The sequence below is a fragment of the Cervus elaphus genome, chromosome 24, assembly GCF_910594005.1.
Source record: "Cervus elaphus chromosome 24, mCerEla1.1, whole genome shotgun sequence".
Classification (NCBI taxonomy): domain Eukaryota; kingdom Metazoa; phylum Chordata; class Mammalia; order Artiodactyla; family Cervidae; genus Cervus; species Cervus elaphus.
The window spans coordinates 47,995,802-48,019,232 of record NC_057838.1 but is presented as its reverse complement, the minus strand read 5'-3'; the positions used below and the strand labels follow the sequence as shown (position 1 = coordinate 48,019,232).

The window sequence follows — 23,431 nt, the reverse complement described above, 5'->3', positions numbered from 1 at the left end:
ACGCACTGTCTGGACAAAGGAAGTTATTTAAAGAGCATACCTAGATCTGCTATAATTTAGAAATGCTCTTTGGATTTGAATTAAATATTTTTTTAGAATTGACTGACTGATCAAGTATTTTGATTATGAAAGTTAGCACTGCCAACATTTCAATAGGCATCGAGTTGCATTCTGTTTTTCAGCAAATAGAGCCACAGGATTCTTGGGGTGCTGGACTGGTGGTGTTGGAAACAGATGAAAGTGAACAATGGCAGTAATGCGTACTTTAGGTGTGTCTATCAGAGAAGAGACAAACAATGAATAAATAAAAATATATAGCATGTTAGCTGATACTAAGTAAATGAAGAGAAAACAGGGGGAGGGTAAGGATATGTAATATGAATGTGGGCTGCATTTTCATGAGGGTAGTCAGGAAAGGCTTCATTGCAGAGGTGATTTTGGAGTAAAGACCTGAGGGAGTGGTCCATATGGATATCTGGGCAAGAGAATGCCAGACAGAGGGAGTAGCAGGTGCAAAGACATAAGAGGAATATTCCTGGCATGTTACAGGGACAGCAAGGAGGCGAGTACAGATGGAATTGAGTGGGCAAGGCAGGTGTAGAAGATGTGATCGGAGAAGTAAGGGGTGCCGGACCACAGAGGGTCTTGTTGGCCTTTACACACTGACTTGGAAAGCCATTAAAGACTTTAGGGAAGATCAGTGAAATGCTTGACCTTCATTTTGACAGACACGGAGAGTCTATACCTAGGATATTGTTGCAATACATATGGCAAGAGAACCTGGTGACTCGGTTTACGGGGTAGCCATGGAGGTGGTGACACATGGGAAGATTTCAGATCTATTTTGAAACTAGAATCAACAAGATTTGTTGATGTATGGAATGTGTGACTTGACAAAAAGAACTGAATTCAGGATCACTCTAAACCTGAGTACCTGCTAGGATGGAATTTCGATAATTGAGACAAAGACGACTCAGGAAAGAACAGGTTTTCTGGGAGCAGTAGGGAGAACAGAGATCAGGTTTGAATATGTTAATTTTAGGATGCCTACTAGGTATCCAAATTTATTTAGATAATACTCAAGGATGATCCAAATCAGTAAAAACAGTTGCTATATTGTTAGGAATTGCTAAAAAAAGTTTCGGGTGGCTGTATTTCTTTCCCGAAAACAAACAAACAAAAAAAAAACACCACCTGAAAAATTACATGTAAGAGTTTTTTTCTAAACATCATTCTGGTGCAGTTCCAGAACTGAACACCCTACTCCAGGTGCAGTCTTACTGAAGTTTTGGAAGGAAAGACTTACCTGTTTTAGAACACAGTGCCTCTACTTATGGAGCTAAAAATAGCTCTTACTTCTCAGTGTACAGGGATCTCTAACTGGCCTTCCACTCATGTCCATGCTGAATTGACAAATGAATATTCAAGGCTCACCTGTCTACCACTCACACTGCATCTGGGTTTAGAATCATTTCAATTTTCTATAGTTCCATTTGCTTTTTCCACCAATGTAACTCTCTCCACTGCCTCCTTCCCCTCTGATGCTGGTGTCGAGTTTGGCTGCCTGATCCACTGTCATTAATAGTGAAAACAGTACTTCCCAATTTAGTATCATCTGCAGATTTCATTAACATGCTGTTTGTATTTTTGTCCTAATATTTCCAAAGGATGTCCAATAATGTAGATAATCACTTTACAATTAAAACAAATGAAAGGTCTTTTTTATTGAGGATGAAAAGGGACAGGCTTTATGTTGTTTTTTTTCAATAGCTCCTTTGCTCAGAAGGTCAGAAAATACTCAAGAAAAAAGGAGCAGGTATAGATCTTTTTTTAAGAGGATGCCAATCCATTTATGGTGGATTGGCCAGAAGCCTAAGTGATGTTCCTCATACACATTATACCACACATACTTTCTAAATAAAGACCAAGAGGAAACATACATTTCATAACCTAAAGTCTTTTAGCTTCATCAAATGCCAGAAAGCAAACGCACTGGCAGAATACAACACATTAATGTGTTTTGACATAATGATTGTGCCTGTTTCTTCTTAGTAAGCCAAGCTGAGGATTTCCAACCAAACAGAGGCAGGGCGGGGCTATCAAATTACAGATGTGCCCCAGACTTGTGAGGGGCATTTACTTAATGGACCATTTAAACACTTGTCTCCATGTCAGTGATGATACAAACACGACATCTCTGAGCTGGAGAGTCGCTCTTATGCGCACAGACCTTCATGAAGTCATGGGATAGGGCTTGAAGAGGAATTTTTAACTAGGAATACATTTCAGGGTTCAGCTGCATGCTGAAGACTGCAGAAAGAAATTCACTTTTAATAACTATGTGAATCCATGGAGCAGGGCCATTTTATTTCATTTCTGCATAGCTAGCTGAAAAGTGAAAGTCACTCAGTTATGTCTGACTCTTTGCAATCCCGGGGACTGTAGCCACCAGGCTTCTCTGTCCTTGGAATTTTCCAGGCAAGAAAACTGGAGTGGGTTGCCATTTACTCTTCCAGGGGATCTTCCTGACTCAGGGATTGAACTAGCACCTCTTGTGTCTCCTGCACTGGCAGGCAGATTCTTTACCACTGAACAACCTGGGAAGCCCACATAGATGTAGTATTGTAAGTACACCTTTATTAAAAATATCCACATATAAGTGGACCTGTGTGATTCAAACCCCACATTGTTCAGGGGTCAACTCTTCTGTTATTTCCCCAAAGAAATGGAGGACTGTTTGGGGAATCCAAAACAACAAAAGCAACTCCTGTGTCTCCTGCTTTGCAGGCAGATTCTTTACCATTTGAGCCACCACATAAGCCCAAAGAGAAGCTTTATTTTTCTCATGACAGAGCTGAGAAACATTTTTTAAAAATTTTAATTAATTAATTTTTTAACTGAAGGATAATTGCTTTACAGAATTTTGTTGTTTTCTGTCAAACCTCAACATGAATCAGCCATAGGAATACATATATCCCCGCCCTTTTGAACCTCCCTCCCGTCTCCCTCCCCATCTCACCCCTCTAGGTTGATATAGAACACCTGTTTGAGTTTCCTGAGACATACAGCAAATTCCCATGGCTATCTATTTTACATATGGTAATGTAAGTTTCCATGTTAAGAGAGACATCTTTTTAATGCTTTTAGAATGACTGTCTCCAACTCTTCTTGATAATGTTTGTTTTGTTTCTCTCAACTGGAATATTCCTTCTAGCCTAGGTAATTCCCCATCTCAAGAAGTTTTTGGTTAAGTATGATGTTTTGTTTTTGTTTGTTGGCTCTGGTTGCTTGGAACAGAAATCAAACTAGGTAACTTTACTCAAAAGATGAGGATCTAGTATACAGATGCAAGGATGTTATAATGGAATGATAAGCAAGAATGCAGAGAGGGCTCAGAAAAGACTAAAAAGAGTGAACTTGAGGGAGAGTAGAAAGCAGGGAGTACACTCTCACCATCTTTGTTTGTATATGCACATTTGCTTCATTTTTTTTTTAATTTGATCTCAGCAAAAACTCACCTCTGCTCCTCATTCCACATGGTGGAGGAAAGATGCCCAACCACAGCTCCCAAGGCCACATGTTGTAGTTCCAGGCATGGATGCCTGGATGGGGTGACATAAACAATTTCATTCCCTAGCTCTCTGCTCTAATTCCAAACCCCTAGGAAAAACTGACCTAGTTCACACCTCAGGCTCTCACGCCTGATCCTTTTGGAATTCCAGCGTGGCTGCTGTCAGTCCATTGCTTTAAGTCAGATGAAAACTAAAGGAATGATTATCGCAGTTCAGAAACTCCAAAAAGTATCTACAATTGTAGGAGTGCTCAGGGCCAGATGAATTTGGAAAAGGGAAAATAACAGGGCATGAAAAAGCAAAAGCCTAATTCTTATTTTTCCTGCAGAGTAGGAAGCAATATTCCAAACATTCCCTGCACCCCTCCTCAAAGAAACTGTCAAATGATCCTCAGGAGCAACTTGGCAGATGGGTTGAAAAAAAAAAATCAACATGCTCATCATAAGTTTTTAACACATTGAAAACATCAGGTGTGGGCCTTGATATCTCATGCATTATTCAACCACAAAGCATCTTCCCTCTGACTGGGTTATGTGCTGGAGAAGGGAAAGTTCTGTCTGTCTTCAGCAAACACATTTCAAGGACTGTCTTAAAACAAAAGGCAAGAGTGTGAGACCTGATCATCTTCTTGATTTGAGTTTTAGAATTTTGGCACATGGACAAACCTCAGTTTGCAAGGATTCCATTTAATTAGTTCAATGAATGTTTTCTGAGCACTTCCAGTGTACCAGATGCTCTGTGAGGCACTTAGAGTTAGGCTACTTTTATGATGGCAAGTATCTGAAAACGTAACCTATCAGCTCATATACTTGGAAAGCCTGGAGTAGCCTTGGCTAAATAAACCAAGTGGTTCAAGCAAACATCATCAGAATCCGGGAACTGCGCTGGATAATTCCTTTTCTCTCCCCAGATCCACTCCACTCTGCCTGTGTTCTAGGAGGCTGGCATATAGGGTTTGATTAACTGATTTTCTTTCACGGAATGGTGGGCTCAACAAAATAAACCAGAAAGAAATGGAGGGGGAGAAAAAGTAAATTGGAGTTTTATTCCCCCAGATTTCCTTCCTGTAGAGATGTCACAGTTCTTGACAGACAGGCTTTTCTACCCACCTCCTATTATATCTCCCCCCCACACCTTTCTTTCTCTCTTTCTCTTCTGCTCTTCAGACCTGGAAGTGTGCACAGCACCCTGACCTTTACTGTCTTCGTTCATTTGAGCTGCTATAACAAAGTACTATAGACTGCATGACTTATGAATGAATATATTTCTCATAGTTTTGGAGACTGGGAAGTCCAAAATCAAGATGCCAGCAGAACTGATGTGTGGTGAGGGTTTACTGGTTCACAGATGGACATCTTTGTGTTATGTCCTCACATGGTGGAAGAAGCAAAGGATCTCTCTGGAGCCTCTTTTGTTAGGACCCTAACCCCATTGGAGAGGGCTTCACCTTCATGACCTAATCACTACCTAAAGGCCCCGGCTCCAAGTATTACCATATTGAGCATTAGATTTTCAACATACGAATTTGGGAGCATACACACATTCAGTCTATAGCACTAGCACAATGATATGGCACAATACTCTGTGGAATCTCTCTACTCTGTCCACACCTTTGTTAACTGCTTCTTTCTTAATCTCTTTTTAAATTACCCAATTTGACTACACTGTGATTCTCCTCATGGAGCCCTGACTAGCCCTGACACCAAGAATAAGCTTGAGGGCTTCCCTGGTGGCTCAGTGGTAAAGTTTCCACCTGCCAATGCAGGAGACACGGGTTTGACCCCTGGTCCGGAAACATCCCACATGCCGTGGAGCAACTAAGTCCATGCACATAACTACTGTGTGCTCTAGAACCCAGGAACCACAAATGTTAAGTCCATGTGCTGCAACTACTGAAGCCACTGTGCCCTAGAGCCTGTGCTCCGCAACAAGAAAAAGCCACCGCAATGGAAGTCGGCGCACTGCAACTACAAAGTAGCCTCTACATCCACAACTAGAGAAAAGACGAGCAGCAACGATGACCCAGCACAGCCAAAAATAAAACAAACAGATACAATTTTAAAAGTTTACATGGGAAGTATTTTTTTTTTAAAAAGGTAAAATTATTCAAAGGGACAAAATGAGGAAACAGGTCATAAGGAGTAGTGTCTTTGAACTGGATCACTTTTACAACATCCAGGACCAACCAACTGCAAGCAAACAACTAAGCTGAATCATAAGAAACTGCTATCATCCCACCATTTTCTGACACGCAAAAAGCACTGTCCTATGGTTCAACTAACAAATGAGTCTTGCTGTTTTTTAAGAGAACATGATCTTCATTTATATCCTGGTTCTTTGGGAGCAATTTCTCCTACTTTAGTGGTAAATGATGCATTTTTCTCTGTTGGTTCCTCTAACAAAATATCTGGTAGATGTGCACACAAACTTGGTCACTGTATTTAATTTTTTATTACTGAATTAATTGTTATGGCTTTGTAACTAAATTTACTATATGGGGATTTTTGATAAACACATACACAAATTAATCCAACTCCAGAAGGTAAGAACCCAACTGTTGCTAGAAGCTAATGCCTAGAAACACTTGTCTATTAATGATGACAAAAGCTTCTGGACCAATACTGTGTTTGTGTTTAAAATTCTATTTTTGGTTAACATTTATTTAAAATAACACCTGGTCTTAATAATAAGTACCCTTTGATTCTGCCATCTACCGGAAATAATTGTGCTTCTTCATAAAACTAAAGGGTAGCCTACTAATCTACAGTCAATATTAACCCATCTTTTCCAGTGCTGTCTTATACACTTTGAAGATTTAAGCTTAGAAAGAGATATAGTCTTTAAGGTTAAAACAAACAAACAAAAAAAAACCACAGGACAATTACATATAAGGCAAGATTATACAACAAGTAAATCCATACATAGGAAGACAATGAAATGTTATTGCTATGGGGAGTGTCTGGGGATTCCAGTTCTCCTAAATGGTGTATGTCTAGCTTTTGGAGAAAGTGAAAAAAAAAATTATCATTCTTTGAACATAAAAAGCTAAAAAAACAAACCAACACAGGATCATGAAATTCGTTTTTTAAAAAATTAAATACCAAATGATACTCTATGTCTGTAGATTGTCATCTTATAAGTGATAGGTCTTTCCTAAGGCCATCTAAAGAAAAATCTTATCAGTATGAATCCCTTCAAAATATCTGTGAAATACAAAATAAACTAGTCCAATTAACTGTGAGACATTATGTTATAAAAGGTGACTTGGACAAGAAAGTGTGTGTGATTTCCAAGATGGTCTATGTATGAAATAATTTGCCCTGTGGCCATATCATAAATCCATAATTTTTTGCAAATGAAATCATATTAGTCCAGAGTTTATTTGCTCAAAACTACTAGGGAAAGAGTAGGATCTAGTTTAAATTGCTGCCAAAAAAGCAGGAATTCACTTCAATTCTAATTCTGAAGCTACCTTGTTGCTGATGTTATTGGTGGGGTCAGGTCAGCAAATAAATCAAATCTTTAACTAGGAAAATAAGACTTCTATTTTCATAGGTATATTTGTTTCCTGTGGCTGCTATAACAAATTACCACAAGCATGGTGCTTCAAAATAGCAGAAATTGATCTTCTCATAGTTCTAGAGGCCAAAAGTCTGAAATCAGTAGCAGTGTGCCAAAATCAAAGGCACTGTGTTGGCAGTGTCTTTCTTCCTCCAGAGGCTCTAGGGGAGAATCCATTCCTTGCCTCTTCCAGCTCCAAGTATCTGCCAGCATTCTTCGAATTGTCGCCATATCACTCCAGTCTTCCAGGCCAGCATCTTCAAATTTCTCTTTGCCAGGTCTTCACATCACCTTTTCCATTGTGTATTTCTGATTCATCTTTCCCTAGTTCTCAAATATATGTGTGATTGCATTTCTAGCCCCTAGATTATAATCCAGGATAATCTCCCATCACTTTTTTATATAAAGCAACATGTACAGATACTCAGGACCAGGAAGTGAATAATGTTTGGGGGTCCCCTCCCAAGCTACACAACAATAGGGAATGTTAGATAAAGCAGGGTAGGGAACTGGAAAGAACAAAAATTCTCCAGAAAACCAGGGTCAGGCCCTTGCTTTGTTAGAACCTATCTGTATTTCCTAGGGAAAGTCACCTCTTCAAGGCTCACATTTATCATCTATAATACAGATGTGTAAGATGTTGGGTTTAGGAAAATAGATGCTCCCTAGAAAGAGATGGGAATACCAGATCACCTGACTTGCCTCTTGAGAAACCTATACGCAGGTCAGGAAGCAACAGTTAGAACTGCACATGGAACAACACACTGGTTCCAAATAGGAAAAGGAGTAAGTCAAGGCTGTATATTGTCACCCTGCTTATTTAACTTATATGCAGAGTACACCATGAGAAACGCTGGGCTGGAAGAAGCACAAGCTGGAATCAAGACTGCCAGGAGAAATATCAATAACCTCAGATATGCAGATGACACTACCCTTAGGGCAGAAAGTGAAGAAGAACTAACAGCCTCTTGATGAAAGTGAAAGAGGAGAGTGAAAAAGTTGGCTTAAAGCTCAACATTCAGAAAACTAACATCATGGCATCCAGTCCCATCACTTCATGGCAAATAGACAGGGAAACAGTGGAAACAGTGGCTGACTTTATTTTTCTGGGCTCCAAAATCACTGCAGATGGTGATTGCAGCCATGAAATTAAAAGACGCTTACTCCTTGGAAGGAAAGTTATGACCAACCTAGATAGCATATTAAAAAGCAGAGACATTACTTTGCCAACAAAGGTCCGCCTGGTCAAGGCTATGGTTTTTCCAGTGGTCATGTATGGATGTGAGAGTTGGACTGTGAAGAAAGCTGAGCACCAAAGAATTGATGCTTTTGAACTGTGGTGTTGAAGAAGACTCTTGAGAGTCCCTTGGACTGCAAGGAGATCCAACCAGTCCATCCTAAAGGAGATTGGTCCTGGGTGTTCATTGGAAGTACTGATGCTGAAGCTGAAACTCCAATACTTTGGCCGCCTCATGCGAAGTGTTGACTCATTGGAAAAGACCCTGATGCTGGGAGGGATTGGGGGCAGGAGAAGAAGGGGACGACACAGGATAAGATGGTTGGATGGCATCACCGACTTGATGGACATGGGTTTGAGTGGACTCCAGGAGTTGGTGATGGACAGGGAGGCCTGGCGTGCTGCGATTCATGGGGTCGCAAAGAGTCGGGACACAACTGAGCGACTGAACTGAACTGAAGGTTCCTTTTAAGGACTTCCCTGGTGGCTCAGTTGGTAATGAATCTGCTTGCAATGCAGGAGACTTCCTATAACACAAGAAACCCAGATTTGATCCTTAGGTCAGAAAGATCCCCTGGAGAAGGAAATGGCAACCCACTCCAGTATTCTTGCCTGGAAAATCCCAAGGACAGAGGAACCTGGTGGGCTACAGTTCATGGGGTCGCAAGAATTGGACATGATTTAGCAATTAAACCACCACCAAGGTTTCTTTCAGCTTCAAAATTATATTAGATATAGATAGCAGAACTGTCATATTTATCCTTCATTCTCTAAGGGAAGATAAACAGTGAGAAACAGAGGCTGACAGACATGTTTTACATACCTTTCTAGCAACCAGAAAGGTACCAGAATGGTGGAACTAAGTCTCCAGCCCACATCTCAAACCCTACAAGACCATAGAGACAGCTCCCTTTGTTTGTATTCAGAACTTAAAAGCAACATTTAGAACTAATTCTGTGTTCCAAAGACACTGATTTCAGGAAGTCCTGACCCCTAGGGAAAAAATATATATCTTCTATTGTAAATCGATGAATTGCCTTTCTGGCTGAGAAGCCAAATTTTAGAGGGCTTGACCAATATGACATGACCTAATAAAATATAGTTTCTTAGTGCCCACTGATTTGTGTTACCTGCTGAGGTTTATCCTGAAATAGCCTAGAACTTATTTTATTTAAAAACATTTACTCAATGTAAATAATAATAACAACAACAATAAGGGTGTCTCACATGCGCTGAAGACTTACTCAATGTCGGCACAAGGCTAACTACATGAATTGTTTCACATGTCCTCCATAATTTTCCATTGAAATAAGTTCCTGTTCAACAAATGATCATGGAACGCTTGCTGTGCGCCAGGCATGTGATTTATGCTGGGAATATAAGGGTGAGCAAAGGAACTTAATGTCTAAAAGAGGAGACAAATATTTAAGCAAGTATCACAGAAAGAAATGTACCATTTACAGCTGCGTTAAATGCTACATATCCAAAGAAAGCACCTGGTGCTACTGTACTCATTGCAAAGATAAATCACTTTAAAAGAAATGATGTGAACTGTTCCAAGTCACAACTGAAGTAAGAAGAAAAGTCCAGCTTTTGGTCGAGAACTATTGACTTGGAACCCCTTGAGAACCCTGGGTCTGCTATGCCTTGACCCACGCCTGATTGCTCGATCATTATTTGAAGATCTATATGCTTGTCTTTTCTGTTGGCAATCATTAAGTGGACATTTCCCACCTTGACTACTTGGCTCCATAGTTTAGTTTTATTGACTCTTCTGAACATTCCTCATATGTGAAAATTCTACAAAGAATCCTCAAGTCATTTCTGGAGTCTCTGACACTGACTTGTTATCTCATTCTATTAAGAGTTTGATTCCAGGGCCACTTCTGAAAAGTGAAAGTGTGTACTCAGTAAATTCCTGAAGCTGACAAAAACCCTTTGGCTATTATTCAAAAATGTCTACTACAGTGAACTAAAGTGGTAAGTTATTTCCGCACTCAAACACAACCCCTGCCTTCAAAGTAGAGCACCAAACTATGTTTACCACTGGGTCTAAAACCATTTCCCCTTGAAGATAATATGGAATAATCTGATAATGATGGCAGCCTGGAAAGCTATGTTGACACAAATCTATTTAAATCTGCTATGCTTTAAGAAAGTTATTTTAACTGACCCCAATTGTAGGCAATAAATTCCTTGTATAGGATTTTGTAATTAAACTTCACACACTATTAACTAGAAATGGTATTAGTAAATACAGTCTTTCCTCTTATATTAACACAGCTACACTTAGGGTGAACTCTAAGTTTATCCCCTACAGTACAGTCATTTTTTCATATATAAGCAATATCTTTTATGTGGGCAATGCCAGAAAAAGCCAAAATTCATCATGCATTTTATAGTTCCTATAGGTAAATATAAGCAGAAATGTTGACTGTACAACTAGTTTAATTTTTAAAAAACCTAGTTTCAAATCTTTCTTTTCCATTTGCATCCAAGATTATAATACAAATTAGTTATTTTTTAAAATTGACTTTTTGAAAACATTTTTATAATTTGAACTAATGGCAAAAAATGACTTAAAAGAGGTATTTTTTTCCCCTTAATAAACAGGCAATTTTGAAGAGCTTTCTTCTGAGCAGCTCACTGGCAAAAGAGTCAAGGAGTGACCCTGAGACTTATATCATCACCATTACATACTCAAAAGCAAGGACCTTGATCAAGTAAACAGCACAATTCAAACTGAAACACCAACCAAACCACTTTCCAGTCCCATTAAAATTGGTGACAAATGCCATTTAACCCCAAAGACCTGCTCTTCCATTCGTCCCTCCTCCCCTCCTTAACCTGTGATAGCAGAAGATTCCTGAGAAATCATTTTCATTCTGCCTAGATCTGGTCAGCCCTACTTTAGAAATCCTTAAGTAAATACTTATAATCCCTGTTCTATTCAAGTGATCAGTCAAAGAGGACATGACATATTCTCTTACATGCCAAACAGCTGTTTCCTTTCCTAATTAGGGGAGAACACTACAAATGATAGTTCTAAATAAATGTATAATGTAATCTACTGATAATGACAATGTAAATATTATGGCAATTAGGGAAACAAATGTACATATATTTGAATATTCCTCAGAGGCTGAAATCCTTCCATGGTAAATCTTTGGCAGAAAAACTCTCTGGTGGGTGGGTTCCGCTGAGGAAGTGGGGTGTTCGACTTGACTTCTGGCTCAGGCTCTAGGAGATGATTTGAGGAGGGAGATTCCAGGAGAAGGAGCCACTTGCAGTAAATTACCTTCCAGGAGAGAATTAGGAATCCCTGTTCTCATGGTTTCAAATCCTGGGTGGGGTAAGACTAGATGTCCCCTTGGCAAGAGGTGTTGAGGAACAGAAGACAGACAGTTTGCAGGGATCTGGGCAATCTGTCTTTCTGAGCAGAGCCCTACTTCAGAGTTCACATATACATGGTAACCAGAGATCAAAAGCATTGTTTCACTGTGAGAACATTTTTCTCCAGATAAGGTGGTACTTCTTCATAAAGCATTCATGAGAAGAAAAAAAATATGAAAGACTATACTATGAATTACAACATCTGCACTGATATTATGCAAGTCCTACTTAATTTTAGGCCATGTTTATCTAGTCTTAGTCTTCCCACCATTAAAAAGGGATTGCACCATTCCCTCACACCATATATAAAAGTAACACAAAATAGTTTACAGATTTAAATGTAAGAATGGACCCCATAAAACTCCTAGGAGACAACATAGGCAGACCACTGTTTAACAAATTGTAGCAACATTTTTTTAAATAAGTCTCCTAAGGCAAAAGAAACAAATGCAAAAATAAACAAATGGGGCCTAATCAGACTTACAGGCTTTTGCACAGCAAAGGAAACCACTGACAAAACAAAAAGGCAATCTATGGAATGGGGACAAATATTTGCAAATGATGGGACTGACAAGAGGCTAATATTTAAAATATACAAAGAGCTCATATAACTCAATATAAAAAAACCCCAAACAACCCAATCAAAAAATGGGCAGAATATCTAAATATACATTTTTCTGAAGAAAATATACAGATGGCTAATAGGCATATGAAAAGATATTCAACACAACTAGTTAATAGAGAAATGCAAATCAAAGACAACAATGAGATATCACCTCACACCTATTAATGGTTAGCATTCAAAAACAACAAATGTTGGAAAGGATGCAGAGAAAAGGGAACCCTCCTACACAGCTGGTGGGAATATAAATTTGTACAGCCTTGTGGCTCAGCTGGTAAAGAATCTGTCTGCAATGCGGGAGACCTGGGTTTGATCCCTGGGTTAAGACTCCTTGGAGAAGGGAAAGGCTACCCACTCCATTATTCCAGTCCGGAGAACTCCACGGACTGTATAGTCCATGGGGTTGCAAAGAGTCGGACATGACTGAGTGACTTGGGCTTCCCTGATAGCTCAGCTGGTAAAGAATCCACCTGCAATGCAGGAGACCCTGGTTCGATTCCTCGATCCAGAAGATCCGCTGGAGAAGGGACAGGCTATCCAATCCAGAATTCCTGAGCTTCCCTTGTGGTTCAGCTGGTAAAGAATCCACCTGCAATGCAGGAGACCTGGGTTCAATCCCTGGGTTGGGAAGATCCCTTGGAGGAGGGATCCACTCCAGTATTCCCGCCTGGAGAATTCTCATGGACTGTATAGTCCAAGGGGGCACAAAGAGTCAGACACAAGTGAGCCACTTTCACTTTCACAGCCACTATGGAAAACAGTGTGGAGGTTCCTCAAAAAACTAGAAATAGAGATCCTATATGATCTATGAATCATATATGACCCAGCTTTCTATTCCTGGGTATATATGTAGAAAAACACTAATTTGAAATTATACATACACCTTAATGGTCATAGCAGCATTATTTATAATAGCTAAGACATGGATACAACCTAAATGTCCATCAACAGAGGATAAGGTTAAGATGTAACACACACACACACACACAGAAATATTACTCAGCCATAAAAAAGAATTAAATTCTGCCATCTGGAGCAACATGAAAGGACCTAGAGAATATTATGCTTAGAAAATTAAGTCAGTCAGAGAAAGACAATACCATATAATATCACTTATATGTGGAAATCTAAAAAAAACTAAAACCACAAATGAAGGTATATGCAAAACAGAAACAAAATCACAGATATAGAAAATAAACTTGTGGTTACCAAAGAATAAAGTAAAGGCAGGAGGGACAAATTAGAGGTATAAGATTAAGAGATACAAACCAACACGAGAAACAAGGATGTGCTGCATGGTGGTTTAGTCACAAAGTTGTGTCTGACTCTTGCAACCCCGTGGACTGTAGCCTGCCATGCTTCTCTTGTCCATGGGATTCTCCAGGCAAGAATACTGGGGTGGGTTGCCATTTCCTTCTCCAAGGGATCTTCCTGATCCAGAAATTGAACCCAGGTCTCCTGCATTGCAGGCAGATTCTTAACCGATTGAGCTACGAGGGAAGCCCCTATATACTGCATGCCAAAGAGGATTATAGCTCTTATTTTATAATAAACTATCAGTTCAGTCGCTCAGTCGTGTCTGACTCTTTGTGACCCCATGAAAAGCAGCACACCAGGCCTCCCTGTCCATCACCAACTCCCAGAGTCCACCCAAACCCATGTCCATTGAGTCAGTGATGCCATCCAACCATCTCATCCTCTGTAGTCCCCTTTTCCTCCTGCCCTCAATCTTTCCCAGCATCAGGGTTGTTTCAAATGAGTCAGCTCTTCACATCAGGTGGCCAAAGTACTGGAGTTTCAGCTTCAGCATCAGTACTTCCAATGAACACCCAGGACCAATCTCCTTTAGGATGGACTGGTTGGATCTCCTTGCAGTCCAAGGGACTCTCAAGAGTCTTCTTCAACACCACAGTTCAAAAGCATCAATTCTTCGATGCTCAGCTTTCTTCACAGTCCAACTCTCACATCCATACATGACCACTGGAAAAACCATAGCCTTGACCAGACGGACCTTTGTTGGCAAAGTAATGTCTCTGCTTTTTAATATGCTATCTAGGTTGGTCATAACTTTCCTTCCAAGGAGTAAGCGTCTTTTAATTTCATGGCTGCAATCACCATCTGCAGTGATTTTGGAGCCCAGAAAAATAAAGTCAGCCACTGTTTCCACTGTTTCCCTGTCTATTTGCCATGAAGTGATGGGACTGGATGCCATGATGTTAGTTTTCTGAATGTTGAGCTTTAAGCCAATTTTTTCACTCTCCTCTTTCACTTTCATCAAGAGGCTGTTAGTTCTTCTTCACTTTCTGCCCTAAGGGTGATGTCATCTGCGTATCTGAGGTTAATAACCTATGATAGAGTGTAATCTGCACAGATATTGAATCACTATGCTGTATACCTGAAACTAATATAGTATTGTAAATCAACTACTCTTCAATTTAAAAAATAAATAAGTAAATAAAAATTTTAAAAAGGGATTGTGCTATATCCCTTCTGGTTCCTTTATGCTCTATCTTAAGGCAGTTAAAAAAAAAAAGACAGTAACACCTAAGTAATATACTTCAACTGTTAGAAAGATTGACTATTTCTTGATTACAGAATTAATAACTCATCATTATAATGCAAACATGAATGACTAAAATGACAAAACTTTTTTATCATTAATTTTCTCATACCTATATATGTGCACACACACACATACACATATATAGGCTATGATAAATATACATATTTGAATCCTGCTTCTGTGACCTTGCAACTATGAACATTTCCTCATATCATTAAAAAATTTGTGAGACACAGAAATACAGAACAGACTTTTGAACTCTGTGGGAGAAGGTGAGGGTGGGGTGTTTCGAAAGAACAGCATGTATATTATCTATGGTGAAACAGATCACCAGCCCGGGTGGGATGCATGAGACAAGTGCTCGGGCCTGGTGCACTGGGAAGACCCAGAGGAATCGGGTGGAGAGGGAGGTGGGAGGGGGGATCGGGATGGGGAATACGTGTAAATCTATGGCTGATTCATATCAATGTATGACAAAACCCACTGAAATGTTGTGAAGTAATTAGCCTCCAACTAATAAAAATAAATAAATAAATAAAATCAACGGAAAAAAAAAATAAAATAAAAACCAAAACATATGAACATAGGAAATTTTAAGCTGTAGTTTCAAAAATGTCTTTTGCAAAGTTAGTATTACCACAAAATATAATATTCTCCATGATGAACTCCTATCTTAAAAAAAAAAAAAGGAAACTTGGTAGACTGTTGGTGGGAATGTAAACTGGTATAGCCACCATGGAAAGCAGTATGGAGATCCCTCATGAAATTAAAAATAGAACTACCATATGAATCAGCAATCTCACTTCAGGAATATATCTAAAGAAAATGAAATCATTATTTGGAAGAGATATTTGTACCCTCATGTCTATTTTAACATGATTCATAATAGCCACAGTATGAAAACAACACAGTGTTCATGGATGAACACATGAATAAAGAAAATGTGATGTTTTGACAAAAAAAAAAAATTTGTGAAAATATGGCTTGTAGTGATGTATGATATTCCATTATATGGATGAATTATGATACATTTAATGTACCTATCATGAGATATATACAGAGTTTCTAACATCAATAATCTCTTATAAAAATGTTCATCTCTGTTGTGTTTGAGGCTCGCTCTCTCTCTCATGGTTGACTCAAATGCTAACACTGGCAAGTCAGGAATAAAGAGTTTTGAATGCCTGCCTAGTGCTTGCTAGCCATGTGATCTCTGTGGATGTTTAACTTTTGAGAATCTCAGATTCTGGATCTACCAAATGGGGCCCACAATCCGTATCTTTCATGGCCATAGTCAAGGTGTGTTTATATGTATGTCAAATGTCTGCAATACAGAAGCCTCCTAGTAAGAATCAGATGCTTTCTCCTCCTATCTCTTTTTGTCTTAATCCAGGAGTCCAAACTGCCTATGATTAGATTTCAGGATTTCTGTAACAATTCCTGGAATTGTGTACAAACTTCTGTATGCTCAGATGTTTTTCAGGGGGAAAAACTCCCATAAGCATTAAGAAGCATTGCAAATCTCATTCCTCCTCCATATCTTTCCATTTTGCCACAGTGCAGTAGGACTGGCATTGACCTTGTCCCTAAGGGCTGCCTCACTGGCCCTGATTTCTCTCTGAAGGTTTCCCTCATCTGTTGGGGAGCTAACTGTACAACATGAACCTAGCCTGACATACAGTTTCTATGCTGACATTCCAAGGCACTCAGCCTCCATTTCTTGGCACACAATGAGTATTCAATCACTCAACTGATGTAACTTGTTGCTGATATTATTATATACATGATGAAATTTTCAGGAGAGGTCCATGCATCTTAAATTAAATGACTAGCTTGACCATGGAAGGTATGGTACATATGAATGGACACCTCCCTCCTCCTGTCTGTCTTTATCTCTGTCTCTCTCTCTTTCTCAACTCAGACCTATAGGTATTGAACCAAATTCTGAAGTTCCCTTTATCCTAAGAAGGTTTATAAATTTATCAAGTGAGTCCAGAGATTACAATTTCTTTTACCTCATAGAAAAGGATGTGCGCAGGGGAGAGGGATTTGGCAAGGCAAACATCAATATACAATGTTAAAATGGGATGATGGTCCATCTGTCTTGAACAACCCCAACCACAAGCTGACTGGCAAAGGAGAACTTCTGAGATTTAGACACCAAGGGATTATCTTTTAATGGGCTGTCACAGGGTTCTGTGGTATGAAATTAAACATTTACTCACAGGTCAGCCACTACTTACACTAGACATTCTGCAGCGTGAACTCCCTGGCACAATTACCAATGTGTGGCTTTACCAAGACAAGTTTTGGGGCTTTTCTCTCCTACTTCTGTTAGAATATAAGTAGGGGTACACACTTACTTCCTTTAGCTACAAAATTTAATACTGCACTTGGAATTCTGTAGATTTAAAAACCATTTCTTTTTAACATAAGGAATTGTGAGTTGAGTGCAAATAAAATATGCAACAAAATAAAACAAATAATGACTTCAACACAGTTTAACTTTGAATGAAAACTTTCCAGAACATTTATCTGAAAAAGGACTATTTTCCTGCTTCCATGTGTCAAATACTTCTCTATTTCCTCACAACTGTATTCTGGACAGGATGACAAAATATAACTAGAAGACTCCCCACTACTCTCTCTACCTTAACTATTATGTGATAAAGGATGGACTGGAATTCAAAAGCTATTGTTTGTTAGGATTAATGGCTGCTGGATTCTTTGAAAGAATACTTCTAAAATTACATGGATGGACAAACAACCTGAATAAAGAAATGAGCAAACTTTCCCTAGAGCTTCCTTGGCTGGCTGAATCACTGAATGGCAGCTGACAAGGTTTTCAATAATGCCAAATCAGCTGGTTCTATAACTCTGTGTGCCCCAAACATAATTAAAAGTGTTAACAAGTTTGTAGCCTTTATCAGAACATATTCCCCTTGCATACCTTCAGTGACCTGGTCACAGCTACTAGAGACAAATCTCTTGTTTTACTTTATGTACTAAGGTCACTGTACCCTAGGGAACTTCCTTGACTGTATCATGCCCGAATCCGGAAGACTCCAAAATCTACCCAGATGAATTGTATAGGCTTGCTCCAACAGCATCCCTTGCCTGTATTGGGCTTCCCTGGGGCCTTAGATGTTAAAGAATCTGCTTGAAATGTAGGGGACCCAGGTTTGATCCCTGGGTTGGGAAGATACCCTGGAGAAGGGAATGACTACCCACTCCAGTATTCTTGCCTGGAGAATTCCATGGACAGGAGGAGCTTGGTGGGCTACAGTCCATGAGGTGGCAAAGAATCAGACATGACTGAGCAATTAACAGTTTCATTTTTCTTTCACTCCAACAGCATCCCTTTCCTTTCTCAGGATGACAGCAAAACATTAATCCTTTCGGATGTTTATGGAGGAGAAAAATGTGTATGGTTTGGGTCATCTTCTGTTAATTACTTTAAGTCCGTCCATACAACAGTGAAGTGAGCTAGGTTTCCTCAGACTTGTGTTGAAAAGGGGCCAGAAGAATCAAGTTATCCCCAGCGTATTACATTTTGGAAAATGAGGGCTGTAGATGTAAGATCGCTTAGCAGCATCTGAGCTTTCTAACTGCTGATGTACTGCTCTTCCCATACCACACTGTAAATTGTTGTGTCTGTGCTTCTAGAGCTGGGATAACCACATAGACCACACAGGTCAAATCGCAGGTCTAAAAGTAGTCACTGGTGATCGAGATGAAACAATGCCAGATATTCTTAAAAGAGAGTAAATGCATATTAAGCACCTACCTAATGTCTTGCTTATATTCAGTACCGAGTAAATGACAGTGATTTTTTTTTTTTCCTGTTATGTAAGGCATTATAGATAAATGGACAACTAGACAACAGTATTATTTTTCTTATAAGACTGCTGGTCAGGAATGAAACCCTTCTGTATTCTGCCAGAGGAGACATCATGACTTGATCACAGCATTCTTTCCCACTGATTCTCCTTGGAGACTTTCAATTCTTCAAAAGACATCACTTCCAACGGCCACCATGAAGTTGACTCCAAATGAACCTTACTTATTATACTTAAAGATCAGGATCTGTACCCTGTTCCCCTCTGCATCCCCCTACCAGTGCTACCACATGCTCTGTGCATAATACGTATTCAGTAAATATACTAAAAACATACAATCAACTTAACACCAATGGGATAATTACAAGAGTGCTGCCGGGGGAAAATTAGAGGCTGGGGATTGCTGTTTATTCTGAAAAATCCCAAACCTCTTGCAGGGTTGATGAGAGCAATAACTCAAAGGACAGGGTTTACGCCGGGTCAGAGAGACATCTTGGCTCCTCAGAGCTCCTTTCTTAGTTAAAACAGGAGTGCTGGGGCAGGAAGGAGGGGGGAGGTTGGGGGGAGGGGGTCAAGGGCCACCTAGACCTGAGCTGAAGCCATGTGGTTCTACTTGGAGCTTCCAAGTCAGTGGCGCCAGTGGTCGTTTCCTCAATTATTTTAGGCCAGCATCTCCCCCTTGGCATTGGTTCTGGATCTTTGTGGCTGGACATTTACCCTCCCTGGCTCCACATGAATAATTCAGGGAGGTGGCCCAAAGCCAGAAGCTGCCCCAGAGCCCCAGATTCCATCATCAGCTCTCAGATGGGCTTTACTTAATGGCACCAGGAGACAGGGAGAATATGGATGATGACTCACTATCACATCCCTTAAAGGGAGAAAAAAAGCCCACGGGGAAGAGATGAGCATTCGGCTCCTATGAAGTTATGAAAATATAATTTAGTCATCCAGATATCTCATTGGTAATAAAATTACAGATGAATCAAATCTAATTAGACCTGTTAAGGTCTGGTGAAATGTTTAATTAATCTTAATTGGCTACCTCTGAAAGTAGCTTTACATCCATTTCTTAAACAAAATAGAAACATTACAGCTCAAGTGACAGACTGTATGATCAGGTGATGAGTAAATACTAGTAGAATTGAGATGGTGTTGTATGAATTTAGAACAGGGGTTTCAAATTTGAATGCTGTCAGGGAACGGGCTGGGATTTTAATTTGAGCAGTAGGACAAGAGGGTAGCTGGGATGAACAGTTCTTTTTTGGCTTAACCTTTGAATTCAGTATATTTATACACTTCTGGCCATTAAAAAAAAAATCATCTGCAGTCCAAATTTGGCCAGTCCACAGGAGTTTGCAACTCTTGATTTAGAGACTTCCTTAAAATGAGTTCAAGCTCTTTAAAAGAAATTCTTATACTCAAATAATAGATGAATCGTTCAGCAGAGTCAGGTTATTTTCCAATTTCTCATTTCCATCTATACTTCCTACTCCAACAATACAAAGATGGGCAAATAGAATCTCAGGAATTAAGCTAATGCTTTAGCTGTAGAATGTGGAGATATTTAAGAGGCAGCATGGTTAGGCACTGACCAGTGAGAACAGATGCCAGTCGAAGAACCAGAGCCCCCTTAGGAAACTAGGCCATTAGTTTCTGGAATGTGAGGAGGCCTGGAGGGACTCGGGCTGAGGGGCGGGAAGCTCAGGTGAAGAGAGGCCTGTGGGGGGCTCAGGCACGACTTGGCCCCCCACTGCAGACACGCACATGTGACTGCTCAGTCACTCGGTCGTGTCCGACTCTCTGCGACCCTATAGACTCTAGCCCTCCAGGCTCCTCTGTCCACGGGATTCTCCAGGCAAGAACACTGAAGTGGGTTGCCATGCCCTCCTCCAGGAGATCTTCCCAACCCATAGGTTGAACCTGCATCTTCTGCATTGCAGGCGGATTATTTACCTCTGAGCCACAGAGGAAGCACCCCCGTGACAGAAATACCTGTGTCTTAGTAACCAGTATGGCTGCTCTGTTATTTACTAACTTAATATCCCAGGAGGGAAAGCAAGTTCTGAGTTGCATCCAAGAATCTTTCCCATCAGAGTCTGTGCTAGCTTTCAAGACTACTTTTGATACTAAGAATCCCAACGGTATCTGATCTGGCTATTGGGCATACCCAGTTCTGTTTGGACACTCTTCCACTGAGCTTACCATTTGAAGCCTTAGTGAGACAAAGAAAACTTACAACCTAATGACTTTCATTTTCATACCTGACAGAAGATAAACTCACAATTATAGCCTGAGAGCTAGAGATCTTAGAAAATGACATCATACTTTCCACTTCTCCCAGGTACTTTTGAAAAGAAATATGCCTGAATCACTTCTTTGCTGTTTACTAATACTACACAAGGTGAATTTCAGGAAGCAGAACTGAAGTATTCTGAGGGGAGAGCTTATACAAGGCTGAGCCTAAAATCTGCTAAGGTATCTGGTCACATTTTTCATATTATGCCTCAGATTTAGCAAAATTGCTAGATATCAATAAAAATGGAAGATCCTGCTTCCATCAATAGCAACAAGTTATACCATTCATTCAGCTGCCTCTTATGTTTACATTACTCAATGTATATGTACCATCTTTTAAGCTTACAGCAACCCTATGTGGTACATTTTATAATCCCCATTTGCAGATGAAGAAACTAAGGTAGTCACTGATACTGACCAAGGATTCTTAGGTGGTCAGGGGCAGGGCTGGAATTTTAATCCTAACATCTAACTACATCTAACTGCAAAGATTCAGCTCTCAATCTCCACCAGCATTGCTCGACTTTTCATTAATCCTTGCTGCTGCTGCTAAGTCGCTTCAGCCGTGTCCAACTCTGTGCCACCCCATAGATGGCAGCCCACCAGGCTCCTCCGTCCCTGGGATTCTCCAGGCAAGAACACAGGAGTGGGTTGCCATTTCCTTCTCCAATGCATGAAAGTGAAAAGTGAAAGTGAAGCCACTCAGTCGTGTCTGACTCCTAGTGACCCCATGGACTGCAGCCTACCAGGCTCCTCCGTCCATGGAATTTTCCAGGCAAGAGTACTGGAGTGGGTTGCCATTGTCTTCTCCTCATTAACCTCTATAGCCAATTTAAACTCTAAACTCTATCCAAAGAAATGTAATGTAAGCCACACGAGAACGCTGAAAATGTGTGGTAAAATATACATAAAATGTACTGTTTTATAATTGGCATAATTAACTGGTACTAAGTAGTCACCATCACCACTATCCACTGCCAGAACTTTTTCATCACCCACAACAGAAACGCCTTACCTTTTAAACACTAAGCCTGCATTCCCCCTACTTCTAGTCCATGGTCACTTCTAATTCTACCTTCTGTCTCTATGAACTTGCCTATTCTAAGTATTTGATGTAAATAGAATCATGCATTATCTGTCCTTTTATGTCTGCCTTATTTTACTTAGCATATTTTCAAAGTTTCATCCATGCCGCTGCATGTATCAGAATTTCCTTCCTTTTAAGGCTGAATAATATTTCATTGTATTATATTGTATTATATACATGAAATAATAATTATATTATTACATGTATATTATACATGTATAATGTATAATACATTGTATTATATACATGAAATAATATTTCATTGTACCACATTAAATTTATCCATTCATCTCTTGACTGGCATTTGGGTGATTTTATGTATGAATTTTTAAATGCTCTGGCGTCTCATTTAAAAGTAAAAAGTGAAGTTAATTTTAATTACATTTTTTATTTAACCTAGTATAGCCAACTTATTATCATTTCAACATGTAAAATTATTAAGAGCATATTTTATATTCTTTGTTACTAAGTTTCTGGGTTATAGTATGTATTTCATATTTATATCACATCTTAATCTGGTCCAACTATATTTCAAGGGTTCAATAACCACATGAGCATAGGGGCTACCAGCCTGGTCAGAGCTGCTCCAGAAATTTACTTGGGGCCCTTCTCTTTAATGATGTTCCTTTGAGTCTGAAACCTTACTGATGTAAACATACCATCTGGTTTCAATGATATTTAAAGCTCCCTTTTCAATTATCTGTAATTAATGTGTTTCTTTCTAACACTGGATATTGTAAAAAGATAATATAACATGGTCAAGGTGAGGTTCAAGACACATGTATATAAGATAAAGGCAAGGCAGTATATTATTTATTGCCAAAAAGCAAGGGATACATAATAGAAACTTTATCTAGAGCAAATATAAGGTTCCAAGACTATAGAATTTTTCTTCTGATTTGTGAATTTTTTACACACAGTTTATGACAGGTTAAAAAATCATTTTACTTAAGCATTTAATAGATCATCTTAATTTAAAATATAACGACATGGAATCTGAAATTTCTTCGAAAACCTAGGATGATTAAAGGAGGAATTAAGGAGAGGCCCATGAATATCAGAGTCATTGAGGAAGAAAGGACAACATTTATGAAATGACAGCCTTGTATAAGCCACACCCCATGCCTACTATGTACACACACAGGTCAAATTGTATGATATCAGTATTTGACTGTTTTTGACTTACAAAACTATCAGTTTCAAAAAGTTCAACCTAATGCACCATTTCATCACTGCATGTGATATTAGCAAATTAATTCTTC

The 23,431-nt window shown here is 39.5% G+C and overlaps 1 long non-coding RNA gene across 2 annotated transcripts in view; it reads left to right on the top strand.

Annotated features, from left to right (window-relative positions):
- LOC122682662 overlaps positions 1–23,431 on the top strand; it is a 223,484-nt gene that overhangs the window by 48,850 nt on the left and 151,203 nt on the right. The window lies entirely within an intron of this gene.